This window comes from Manis javanica, chromosome 7 (assembly GCF_040802235.1).
Source record: "Manis javanica isolate MJ-LG chromosome 7, MJ_LKY, whole genome shotgun sequence".
In the NCBI taxonomy this organism is placed as follows: Eukaryota; Metazoa; Chordata; class Mammalia; order Pholidota; family Manidae; genus Manis; species Manis javanica.
Genome location: NC_133162.1, coordinates 103,793,895 through 103,806,900, shown reverse-complemented (window position 1 = coordinate 103,806,900; position 13,006 = coordinate 103,793,895). Strand labels below are relative to the sequence as shown.

Genomic DNA, 13,006 nt, shown 5'->3' with positions numbered 1-13,006 from the left:
ATGCATGGGCCACTGTTGGTTATTTTTTAAATGGTTAGTGTTAAGAATATGTCAATATGAAATTAGTTGGGTGTGCAAGACCAATCTACAAATCATGATGGGGTCTTAGATGTTGTACTTCAATGTAAATTCAAAAAACGTGTCAGTTACTAATGTGGAGATGCCATAGGTGGTATGAATGATTTTGCTAAGATAGCAAACACCTCTTGGTAAATTTCCCAACAAAACAAGATACAGTCTTTCCTCATCAACTGGGAAAGTCAATGTGTACTTAAAACATGCAAAATATTCTTTATTTACATGTAGGTTAGGTCTCTAGGTCAGGGAATAAACAGATTTTGTTGTCCATGATCATCTCATAGTGGGACACAGGATATATTTTGAAGTGTAAGACTGGTCTGTCCATTGCAAATGGTTACCACCTGGTCCCTACCCAGTAAGTGCTAGCAGCACCCCTCAATCACTGACAATCAAAACTGCCCCACAAGTTTCTAAAATGCCCCCGCAAGGCTCCAAGAGCTAGCCAAAATCCATACTGCAGCCCCCAGGCTCTGCCTACCTCTGGGTGATGATGTAAAGCTGTGTCACTCAGAGGACACCCCCCAGGAAAACTGGAATTTGCATTAGGAGAGAAAGACCAGTCTTGCTGGGTGGCTTATCCAGTAATATGTGCCCTCACTGTGGGACAAGAAAAGCAGAACAAAGCAGGGAGAAGAACTAAGCAGCCAAGCAGATGGAGGCAGAGAAGAGGTAACGGGAGTTTCTGGGGCACCCAGGCTGCAGGTGGCTCCTGCTCCTGTAGCCGAATGTGAATTCTCCACTTTGCAGAGGTAAACTCTATCAGGCTCCTGTTGCTAGCACCCAAAAGAGTCTTTATTATTGACACACATCCAACCACTTGTGGGATGGTCCCCTGCCTGAACCAAGGGAGGCAGCTAACATCAAAAATGCCCAAGAGAACCTATTATAATGCTAAAGACCTACCATATTTGGGAGACATTCCTCAGATTGGACCTAAGCTCTTCACAGTGCAGTTGAAGCTCATTTATTTTGACTCTGCTCTCACTGCCAAATAAACAAATGGGACAGTGAACATTCTTCACCTGGCATTTCCAATTCTAGGAAGATATATCCAGATCACCCTGAATCCTTTTCCACCTCAGCTCCTCCTCCTCAATCTCATTAGCCAACAATGTTGTCCTTCTTTTGACAGGCTTAGACAATTAAGGTGTTGGAGAATTTGGCCTTTAAGGGCCCAACTGGTTGGAGTGAAAAAGAAATTTTTTCCCAAAATCTTTCCAACCCCCAAAGTTCATGATTTAATGTATCTAAACTTAATTATGCCGAGAAATCATCTTCAATCAGCAATGTGGCAATAAGGACCAGTTGCCAGAAGGGTGTTCTAAAAGAAGCCAAGATCACTGTTCTACTACTCTTCTACTAATGGTCTCCATCACAGAAAAGGTGCTGCTAGAATCTAATGAATAAATAACTACAACTTCAATGGAATTTGTGTGCACTTTAATTCCAGCTAGTTTCCACAAGAAGGCCTCATTTAAATTAGAAAAGGGGAGGGTGCATAATATTGCTCATAACAAAACATTTTAGAAATGCTTGAAAAGTTTGCTATATAAGTCAATCAGGTACAAGTTAAATAGCAAAAACTTAATTGCTAAATCTAAGTAAATAGAAGAGAAAATCTGAGTATAACAAAGGAAAAAAGTTAAGTTTTCACATCCGTCAGATTTGTTCAGTGTAATTTCCAGGAGAGTATCAGGAGAGCTCAAGGTCACTTGAACAAGTGTCTTCTAAATGGATGGTCTAACTAACTGATGGGTTATGAAATCAACTCAGTGCAAGTGTCAGAAAACTTTTTCTTCAGGAGCCTGATAGTAAAAAAATCAGGTTTTACTACAGAGAGATAATCTCTCACAACTACTCAACTCTGCCATTGGAACTTGAAAGCATCCATAAACAACACGTGAACAAATGGGAGTAGCTGTGTTTCAGTAAAACTTTATTTACAGAATGAACAGCAGCCATGGTGCTAACTCCTGGTTTGCATTTTTTAAGGAAATGAAATAGAATAGAAAACATGAGTAGAAAGGTAAGCACTGTTACATGCAAACTTTTTTGCTGTATGTACATGTATATGTGAGTTCTGAGTCAATATGTATTTCTTACCATAGGTTGGGGGAAGGGGGGGTCAAACACCACCATATTGGAAATAATAAATAGTTTGAGAAGGGAAAACAAGTCTGCTCCTGACTGCAACTGGTAACAGTTTAAAGGACTCTCATGTTTAAAAAAAAGAAAAAAAAGAAAAATCTTTTGTAAGCTATTATGGGCAAGGTCTTGGGCCTACAGTATAATCTTAACATTTTAAAATATATTAAATGTTTAAAAACAATATTAATTAGTTATAAATGGTCCAACATAATCTTCAAAAGGACACTAAAAATACTTATGCTATTCAAATATCTGAAATGAGCAAGGTATCAGTTAGCAAAGGCTGTATAACAAACTTCCCCACAACTGGGTGGCTTAAAACAATAAGCATCAGCCATTTCCACAACTCTACAGGCCAGCAAGGTGGTTCTGGTGATCTAGGACAGGCTTAGCTGATCTTCAAGAGTCTCGGGAGATTTCAAGCAGCTGATAGTTCAGTTGGGGGCTGGCTGGTCCAGGATGGCCTCAGCTGACCCCACCGGGCTCACTCCAACGGGTGTCTCTCAGGTCTCTCCATCAGGCTAGCCTGGACATGTTCTAATGGAGATGGAGTGGACATGAGAGAGCAAGCCCAGCTGTGTAAAAGGCAATCAGAAACATGTAGGCTCTTTTATAACCATTCACTCAGCATTTGCTAACATCCCACTAGCCAAAGCAGGTCATGTGACTAAGCCCAGGGGTGGAGGAGGGAAAGGAAGGGGACTACAAAGTAACAAGGCAAAGAGTGGGAGGCCTGTTCATCAGGTCCTGAGTGTGTCAGTCTACCACTCGCAGTATTTCTCGTTTGCCATCACCCTGGCGGAAGCAGAGAGATTTTACATTAAGTTTTCCCATTACCAGTTCTTATTTTGTTTTTTTATTATCACTTCTAAGGCAGAAAGGCCAAGTGAGAAGAGCAGAGGCTTTGGAAATCAATGAGATTCACTTTTGTACCCTGGCTTAGCCACTTCTGGCTGCATGACCCTGGGCAAGTTTCTGCCACAGCTCAGTTTTCTCATTGTAACAGTAGGACACCTGACAATCCCAGAGGCTGGAAGATGTAAATGTGCATATTTCAATGTCTGACCCATGGCACAACTCAAATCTTAGTGTGTTTTGCAAACAGTTGATTTGAATCCATTCAAAAAGATGAGGAACCAAGAAATCAGTGTATCTCTGTGACCACAAAGTTCCTTCACAAAAGAGTTTATTTACATCAAGAGTAAAAAACCATTTCTTCACAAAAAGTTTTGAGGACTATGAGAGGCAGGAAAATGGTGGCAAAGATGTTCAAGCCCTAAGCCTTAGAACCTGTCCATATGTCACCTTAGAGGACTGGTGACTAAATTAAGGATTTTCAGATGAGAGGATTAGCCTGGATTATCCAGGTGGGCCCAACCTAATCGCATAGATTCTTAATAATCAAAGAACCTTTCCCGTCCGTCTGTGGCCAGAGAGCCAGCCTCCCGGCAGAGGAACAAGGACTCAGCTCAACACTGCTGGTTCTGATGTAGAGGAAGGAGGCACATGTCTATGAATGTGGGTGGTCTGTAGAAGCTGGGAAAGGCAAGAAAACAGATTCACACTAGAACTTCCAGAAGGAATGGATACCCTGATCTTAGCCAATGAAACCTCTGCTGGACATCTGACCTACAGATTTATAAGACAACAAATTTGTGTTACTTTAAGCCACTAAGTCTGTGGTTATTTATTACAACAGTAACAGAAGGACTATGTAAACTTGTAATCTTTACACTAAAGACTGACAATGAGGAAATAGAAAAGTGTCCTTTGAAACCACTGGGCTGGGAAGAAACTCTGGAACTTGGAGAACACTACCCAGGCATGGCACCAAAAATAGACAGTTGCATCTGATTCCGGTTATAGAGGCAATTAGAGAAAAGGCATGATGATGGAATAAGCAACTCGTTATCATGGAAAACACTTTATTGCAGTCTATATGAAGGTACAATAAAAACATTACCATGCAATTCCAAGACATGTTCCAAGGGAAAAACCATACTAATGAAGTTCTTCCACAGAAACTTTCTACAGAATTCATTTCACTGATGGCTATTCCAGATCCACAACTACACCCTAGTGGTATGTAGATGTGAATACACATGCATGTGCACATGCACATACACACACTCTCACACACACACATACACACAGTCCCACTTTGTTGGACTTCATAGAGCACTGAACAGAACTGCATGAAGACAGCCAGCTCACTGCAGTGAGGCCTCACCTGCCCATCTGGAGTTGACCCACGATGCCAGGCTGCCCCGCTGATCATGTGACTCTGGCATCAGGCCCTGTGCAAGGCAATGGAGCTTCCAGTTGGGCCCACCAGAGCTCTAAACTCCTTCTTTTCTTTCTGGAGTTCACTGGGTATCAGAATAGCAAATAAGGAATGGTGAACCTATAGAAGAAAGTTCATAACAGGTATCCAGGAGAATTACATCTGTATGTACTCAATAATATACAGTGAATGATCACCTACATAACAATGTTGCTTAAAATCCAGCAAACATAATTATTAGAAAGCACATAAGGAGAGGAGAGGAATATGCACCCTTCTTGGTCACTGGAGACAAGAGCTCTGATAAAGAGGGAAGGCAATCCCCACGGCCTTGGGAGTGCTTGAAGCTGTGTTTGCAAAGGTCTCATGTAAGACTGGGCACTCATGATGAACAACACTGGGAAGTGAGATGAAGTTAGGTGCCCTTTCCCTTCCAAATCCCCACTTAGTGCTGCCTTGAACCTTGGTGGCTCTGAGAAATTACAAGACAGGGGTAAGAGAAGTACAGCAAACAGAAATACTGGAAAAGTACCCAAGGGAAAGAAACAGAGATCTTATTTAGCGTGAGGTAGAGACCGTGCTTTCCTAAGCAAGATGCCTAAGAGAAAACTCCTCATTGGCATGAACACTAGTAAATAAAACAATCAGAGAGTTGAGAATAACAGATGGTTAAAAAAAAAAACAGCTGCAGGAAGAATGGTATCAAACTCTCTGTATTCAGTGTAGTTGTTTCACAGGGAAGAGGGATGAGGCATATAAACAGAATTTGGCCCAGCCTGTGGCAGTGTAAATACTTAGCCACCTTCCCCAGGGCACTTGGCCCTGTAACTACAGAACACTGTGAGCCTGGTCATGCACTCCTTGAATCTTAATTTCCCAAACTAGCTTTACTTAGGGAAGCAGGTTATTTCTAGGTTGAGAAATAGGGACCAAGGCTTTTTATTTCTAAACATACACAAATTAACATCCCAAAAGATAGTTATAATAAAGGGTTGGTTTCTTCCTAGGTAAGCATTTCAACTGCCTACTCAAGACAGTCTACCACATAACAATGTGAGTTTGCTTTTTTATTCAATAAGGGAATTTTCTTTCTTCCCTCTACTCCTCTGCCACACATATAGGCTTATACAACATTATCACTGAACACAACTTTGGAGCTCTTTCAACCCCCTTGTACTTTTCAACATAAGAACTGAGGCCCACAGTTGGTCATGTGGACTGAATTAATGTGGTCACATTTGCATATTGCCTCATAACTGAACTTAACTATTCTGTGCAGGCCCTGGCCAGGCCTAGACTTTAAACTCCTTAAGCAGCTAGGGACTATTTATTAACCAGAAACATTCGGAATCAGGAGCAGGTGAGAGCACAGATGCACCTGATGCAATCCGGGTCATATATAAGGAATAAAATGGAAGGAAATGGGCGCACTGCTATGCTCGATGGGAAAATTCCAGGAAATGGGACAATCCCAGGGATTTATTCTGCAGGGAATATTCTGCAGGGCCTCAGCTATGTTTCTAGGTAGGATTCCAGAGACCACTGCGAATATCCCCACCCACCCTTATTAAGGAACTGTCAAGGAATAGCCCTGATGCCTCTGCCAGGTCACCCCTTGCCCACTCCATGCTCCTAAAGAATGAAAATTAATGCTCAAAGAGGGCCCAGGAGCCCTGAGACACAGAGAGAGAGAGGCAGAGACAGAGAAGCATAGAGGAAGAGAGAAAATCTGAGTGAAATGTAAAATCCACGCTAGACTATATTCTTAAAATGTCAAACTTAAAAGGCGGCATGGAGAAGGGAACACCTCCCTTAAAGGCATGTTAAGTCGCTTAGATTCTCCCATTTGGGGATGTCCAAGAGACCTGGACACGCCCACATGCTCACCAGCCAAATCCCAAGGTGAAGCTGGGTTCTAGGGGTTCTTGGAGTGGAAGGGGCAAATAGCCAAAGACAGTCATATTCTCCTCCTGGACCAACTCCATAAGCAAAGGTGGCACACAGCTTATCATTGGTTATCAATTGCTCCCATGGGACCAATTGAGGCCCAGCTTTGTGATTGCTGCCTGTTGGTGAGACTTCCAGCAAGTTCTTCTACCTGTCTGCACTCCAATGACCTCAGACAGAAAGAGAAGGGATCCAGAGGGATCCCCAAGGCCCCTTCCAGCCCCATAGTGTCTAAGCCTCTTCTTGGCTTTGGCTGGAAGGAAGGTGCTGGCTAAGAAAGGAAGGGTGAGCTTGCTAGCCTGAACAACTAAGCATAGTCTAGCTAACATGCACTCTAGACTTAAGACTGCCTGGGTTCGAATCCTCAGCCTGCTACTTGCTAGCTGTGTGAACTGGGTCAGGTTTCAGCACTTCCAAATGTCTCGGTCTCCCTCTGTATAAACCGGAAATAACAACACCACCTACTGCAGTGTTGTAGTGAGGGGCATAGGAAATATAAAAAAATCATTCACAATCATGTCAATAATAGAAAATTGATTTTTTCATCACCAGAGTTTCTATTTTCTCACCCACCTGTTCTCAAAATTTCTCCAGCAAAAAATACAATCTCTATGCTGATCACTAACACAACCCCTCCTATGGGTGGGCTGAGAGACAAAAGAGATCCAAAACTATTACAGTGGAAGACTGTTTTGTTTAGAATACTTAGGAACAGTATCTTTCCAGCATGACAGGACTTCTACACTGTGCTCAAAACTACAACACTAAGGAGTGGAACTTAGGCGAGTGCAGGCTGCACACTTTCCCTTAAGGGCCAGCCACAAGTATCAGAGGGGTGCAAATAAGTGAAGCTGTTATTATTTGAGGGATAACCATGAAGTATTGAATTTTTTCTAAAGAAATTAATTGCAAACACCAGTACTTAGCTCTTTCAAGTAACAAGAATTTGGATACACCTGACTCCTGAGCTCACGGGTAATGGGGTGAAGAAATACTCCTTAGCCATCTGGGGTAACTGCCCCAGCTGCAGCCCTGGGTCCAGCAGGCATGAACACAGGCATGGCAGTGGGGGTGCCTGTTTAGAGAGAACTGCCCCCACCAAACCCAGCCATGACAGCTTATCCCCCTTGGCCTGTCCAGATTTTTGAGGCTGAACCAAAGGCCCCAACAGGAAGGCCCCTGTTTGCTTTCCAGAAGCTTATGTGTTCAGGCAAGACAGCTGTGGTTATTTTGAAGTAATAAAGTGATTCCTCCAACCCCTCTCATGCACACATACAGCCTTCCAGATGTAACAAAGTCAGGGAAGGATCATTTAATTGTAGCAATGAAAAATCAAGTAAGTAAATAAAATAGCCCAAGTGGACAAACACAGCTCAAGTCCCAACTCTTCCAGCTAAAAACATGGTTATAGTACTAAGGCTCCTGGGACTCACCCTGGCGGCCTTCCAGGAGCTCTTAGTTTGCATTAACACACTGAAGGCGAAGGTCAGATAAATTAAAAGTGAAAAGGTAATTTTGAAGAAGGATATCTTTATAGCCAGCACCAGCACAGCACATGGCTCATGGTGCCCGCCCAGTCGACACGCACTGAGTACATCTGCAGGAACAGAGGTCACAACTGTGCTCAGCTTTCTGATGTTGACACAGGATAAAAGACAGTACAGGGGCATGGCTTAGATTAGAATCTTTAAGAAGACAGGGTTGTGGAGATCTGTACTCAATTCCAAGCAGAAATGACAAAGTATAACCATCTTCTGGCCATTAAGAGTGCCTCTATACTTCAAAGCAATTATGAAATTTAAAGGCAGCCTAGTAAAACTTGCACGAACAAGTCCCAAGTTTCTGACCCAAACCTCTCAACTGTCACCCACCTGGTACCCTCCCCAAATATAAAGTTACCTCTTTTTTTTTTAAATACCCAGATTCTGGGACACATGTACCTTCCTTCAGCCAAAACTATCGGTTAACTGTTCACTTAACATCAGGACCCTTTCTCAAACTGACCCCCACCATAACAAAACCCCAGGGACAAAGTGCCTGGCAGCACAAGCTCTCCTGAGACCTACTATAGAACGTCACATAGAAAACCACCCCCAACCACCACACCACTGTCTGGGAGCCAGGAGGAGGGAATAATATGAGTCCCCACAGCTCTTTAAGCCTCATGAGAAGGAGCAGAGCCACCACCTGCCTGGATGACCACAGAGTAGGAGAGGATGTGAACTTCCCACCCAAGTCTTACTCATGACTTCTCTTTGCAGTTTTCCAGACATATCAGCAGGGGACACAGGCCTGTCCTCTGCCAAAATCAATCTGAGGGTGACTGTGCAGTGACTGAGCCACACAGAGCATTAGAAGAAGTCATGTCAAATGAGTGCCATCTAGAACAGATCCTGAGGAGCCGCACTCCTCAGGGGAAGGACCAAAGGCAAATCCCTGGGCTAGGATCACTGAGGACTTGACATTTCAGTACTTTTTGAGGACAGCTGGGCAGAAGGCTGGTGTAGTTATTCTGAAACTGAGAAAACTGAATGGAAAGGGAGAAAACTTGAATTCCTATGATCTCCTGAGGTCCTTCCAGCTCCAAGATGCAACCAAAGAACACTGCATATGTCCATACATATGCACATGATTTTTTATAAGAACATATATATATATATATATACGGATGTGTGAATATATAAAAATGAGTATGCATTCACACTTCAAACACAAAGCACTTGAAATGCACACTACTAAGAAAATTAAACAGCCCATGAGCTGCTTTGCAGCATCAGCTGGAGCACACAGATATCACAGGCAGAGCTGGGCAGTCCCAAGCCCTCCAGCCCTTGCAGTCCATCATACAACCAAGTGGTGCCACTTGTGCAGATGCAAAGCCTGTAAAGACCCAAACCAGGCCTGTAGACTCCTTTCTGCCAGCCACTCCAGTCAAGTGTCCCAGACCTGGGAAGAAAAGCTGGAACAAAGAAGGAGACCAAAGGAAAAGCCCAAACCTTATGTCCAAGCCCCCAGCTCTGCTAAACCCAGGTGTCAGGTTTGAGCAGCTTCCCTAAGGAGCAAAAACGGCAGCATCTTCCCTTTCCTCTGTCACCTTGTTTTTCTAGAACCTCTCCACTTCAAGTTCACTATGTGAACATCAAGTTGGTAACTGAAGAAAAATAAAAAGGCCCCCAGAAAGAGGAGCTTTGCTCTAATCCTAACAGTATCAAATTTAAGGATACTTAATTTATCCCTGAACAATAGCAACAAAAAATAATTTGTAGGCAAGATGGAAGGGAGGGGGTAAAAATTCATTTATTAAGGCAGATCTGTGATGGTTTGCCTGTTATGAAAAACTGTTTCATGATTTTCTCGAATCAAAAAACAAAGGAGTTCTGCTCCTCTGTCAAGGCTCAGGATGTGGGTGACACGGTGGCTAATACGGGGCGAGGGGTTGGGGTGAGGGGTGTCTCTTAGAATAAAAACAACCAAGCGGCTCGGGTCCTGACAATGATCACGAGCGAAGAACACCAGCTTCCCACTGGCCTCTCTTTAGAATGAGATCCTGCTCCTAACACTTGGAGCTGAGTGTGATCACAGGTACACTGTTGCTATCCCACTCGAACCCCATACAAACCTCAGCTTTTCCCCCCAGGCCCGTAAGTGCCCAACCTTCCCTAACTGGGCCGCAGCGCCAGGCCTAGCGGCCGGTACCAGAAGTACTGGGCCCTAGACCTCTATCAGCACATCTCTGAAAACCAATGCATCGTCTGGTTCCCTCCGCGTCCAGGCTCTGAGCACCCTGTTGGCGCTCCAAACGCAGCTGGACAACGCAAGCACCACCTCTTCCCTCTTCAGCGCGGTAGCTACGAACCGCAGCTTCGTGTATGACAGCGAGAGTGTGAGCGAACGTCCCCGGGCTCACACCCGCTTCCACCCAGTCTGCTCACGGCGCGGGGTCCGCGCGCGTGGCGACCGCATCTCCACCCGGTCCACGCGGCAAGCGGCCGCACCGCCAGGCCTCTGGCCACCCGGCCTCGAACCTTGGCCTCGGGCAGAGGGGATGACATCCGCACCCCGTTCCCAGCCGCACGGGTGGTCAGCGAAAGCAGCGCGGAGAGGCCAGCAAAGGCGAGGCAGGGGCCGGGGGATCTAAAGGGCCACAGACGGGCGCCGCACCCCCCACCCCCAAACCCCTCCGCCCCCAACTTTGCGAGCTGCGGGCCGGGAGCGGGCCGGGGCCGCTGGCGACTAGGCAGGAAGTTCCCCGGGCCGCACTGAGCATGCTCTGGGGAGTGTGTGCGCGGGTGTGGGCTCTGCGCTCCCCGCAGCCTCTCCGGCCAGGCAGCCTCACGGAGCGCACAAGGGATCGCGGCCGGCGGCCGAACCCAACAGGAGGGGGGCACCCCGGGGCCTCCGTGGGTCCCCTGAGCCAGAGCGCGTGCCGCCGCATTCCTCCTCCCCTGGGGCCAGGAGCCAGCCTCCCTCTTCCTCCCCCCCCACTGGCCCGTGGCTGACCCCGCCTTGCTCGCCCAGTCCCGGGGACCCCAGCCCGGCCCAATGTGCAGCGTGACCCCCCAGGTTCCTCCGCGCTCGAGCGCCCATCTGCTACCCCGCCGTTCGCCTCAAGCCCGCGCTACCAAAGCCTCCTCTGGACAGTCCCTTGAAAAGCCCACAAGCCCTCTCCCCAAGGACTCTGCAGGCCCGTCTCCCCCTGGGGAGGGGCTGCCCCGGGCAGGTGGGCTCCTCAAGGCGCGTCCCTGTCTGCACTCGCGCGTCCCGCAGAGCGGCTGCGGCCGGGGCACCCACGTAGGCGACGGAGAGGCGGCGGGCGAAAGCCCCCTGCTGAGCCACCCCCGTGAGGGCTGTCCCCGCCCTCGCCCAGCTCCCCGCGCCCTCCGCGCTCCCCTCTGCGTGCATCTTCCCGCCGGGATGGCGAGCTTCCACGCGATTGCTCCGACCCCATGGCTCTCACCTCCTTGCTGGGCAGCAGCAGCGGCCGGCACGCGCACTCGTCGCGGTCTCTGCGGGGCCCACGGCGCGGCGGGGCTCGGGGTCGCGGTACCCAGAGCCTGCGGCGCGGCTACCTGGACTGGATCGCGCCTGGGGCCGCGGCAGCAGCCGCGGGAGCCGCAGGGCCGCCGCGAGCGGGCCGCGGCAGGGACGATCTGCAAACTCCCAGCCCTGGCGGGGCCGCGCACAGCGCGTCCACACTTGGCCCAGACGCGACAGAGAAGCTCCTCGGGGGCTCAGCCGACCAGGGCAGGGTGGGGGGCTCTGTTCACAATTTCTTCCAACACCCACTACCCAACCTCTCCAACTTCTCCCCGCTTCTGGACTCACGGCTCGAGGAGGTAGGGATTCCGGCCAGGGACGCACAGCAAACTCCCCGCCCTCCCCGGCGCAGCGCTCAGCCAATTCGGAACGCCCCAGCCTCTCAGGGGCCGTCTGCAAACTCTCAACTCTGTCGGAGGGAACTTCTACCAGCCTCTCAATTCCGCAGCCCAAAGAGGGAAAGGAGCAAGGTAGACAGTTTGATCGCTGCAATAAATAATATTCTAGCAAGGTCAAGGGCAGTGTGCAAATACTGATATGACCATGCATCCTCCAGAGTGGTGCAGTCAAGCACTCCAAGCACCCTTCAAGCAGTGAAGCTCAGTGAGGGGAGCCGGGGGCGGGGGGCGCTCAGCCATCTACAGGTATAGGCAACTTTAATAAATGCCCTGAGTCTCAGTTTTTTCCTTCATTGAGTGAATGGGTTATATGTAACAGCATGAGTTTCTGCTGCTTGGTTTTTGTGACCTGGGCAAGCCATTTATTTAATCATTTGAATTCAGCTTCTTTATCTATGAGCATAATAACTGCTGCTTCATGAGGTTTCTTTAAAGATGAAATAAAATATATTTAAAGTGCATAGCAATACCTGACACTTAGTAGGCTCTCAATAAATGAATTTCATTTCTTTTTCTCTCCCCTCGCACCCCCGCCCCCAATTTTATTAATACTCTGAGCCAACTAGCTGAACATAGTCCTGTTGTAAATTCAAAACGAAATAAAACATATCCCATGCCCTGAAGGCACCACAAAGAACATTGACTGACATGACATATTAAATCCAACCAAGCCCCAGGAGAGAGAATGCCATACGTTTACAACACTAAGCATTATAGATCATTGTTAAGTAGAATGTGGAATGGAAGGAGAGTGGCCTGGTGAATTACTTAGGGCGGAAATGACAAGGTTCATAATACCAGCAACTTCCAGGTGCTATAACCAGTCACTACATCAGGTTACTGTATGAGGGTTTATATCTAACTTTCCCTCATCTACCCTGTAGGATTTCTCCATCCCCATGACTGTGCTTCCTGGGGTAGGATTTCTTGAATTTAGATCATCCCACTCTGCTACCCACCCTCCCAAGCAGAGGCATTTAAAAATTGGGAATCATGGAATTTTTATACCCTGAGAGTGACTTAGTCTAACTCCGTCATTTTGTAAGTGAGCTCTTAGGGCTGCCCAGGTGGTTTGGGAGTTGCCCTGACTCCAGTATCTTAGTAAAACTTA

General features: G+C 47.2%; 1 protein-coding gene across 4 annotated transcripts in view; it reads right to left on the bottom strand.

Annotated features, from left to right (window-relative positions):
- Positions 1-11,824, bottom strand: part of MGAT5 (alpha-1,6-mannosylglycoprotein 6-beta-N-acetylglucosaminyltransferase) — a 362,412-nt gene extending 350,588 nt beyond the window's left edge. For all 4 annotated transcript variants that reach the window (XM_037017057.2, XM_037017059.2, XM_037017058.2 and 1 more), the window contains exon 1: positions 11,418-11,824. The gene's annotated coding sequence lies outside the window, so the exon portion shown is untranslated. The remainder of the gene's footprint in view (positions 1-11,417) is intronic.
- Positions 11,825-13,006: the final 1,182 nt, after the last annotated feature.